Here is a 412-nt window from a genome sequence, read left to right on the forward strand (position 1 = left end):
TTTTGAACAGTTTGTTTTTTTTAATCAGTCTATCACATTTTGTGTTTTTAATAAAACTTTCTGTACTTGAAAACTGTCTCTTGCTTTTTTGCAAAACCGTACCTGTGTGTCTTGACTTTTGATTTTCTGGGTGAAAGTTATTGGTTGTTGGTGACAACCAAACTTTAATGTTATAGCCCCAGAAGATCACCACTTGCCACACTTGGTACGTGGGACCCGCGAGGGGCAGACAAGTCAATGATCAGCCTCTTCTTGCCTGAGTATTTTCGGGTGGCAATGCCAATGGGGCTGACACGAAAGACGTAGAATGGGGGCTGGCTGAAGGGACCAATCATGAATCAGTCCTGGACTTCTTTAGCTAAGAGGGCATCAACTATGTCCGGCTCAGAGAGGGCGGACTGAAGGTTGCCAC

Source organism: Austrofundulus limnaeus, unplaced genomic scaffold (assembly GCF_001266775.1).
Source record: "Austrofundulus limnaeus strain Quisiro unplaced genomic scaffold, Austrofundulus_limnaeus-1.0 Scaffold287, whole genome shotgun sequence".
Classification (NCBI taxonomy): domain Eukaryota; kingdom Metazoa; phylum Chordata; class Actinopteri; order Cyprinodontiformes; family Rivulidae; genus Austrofundulus; species Austrofundulus limnaeus.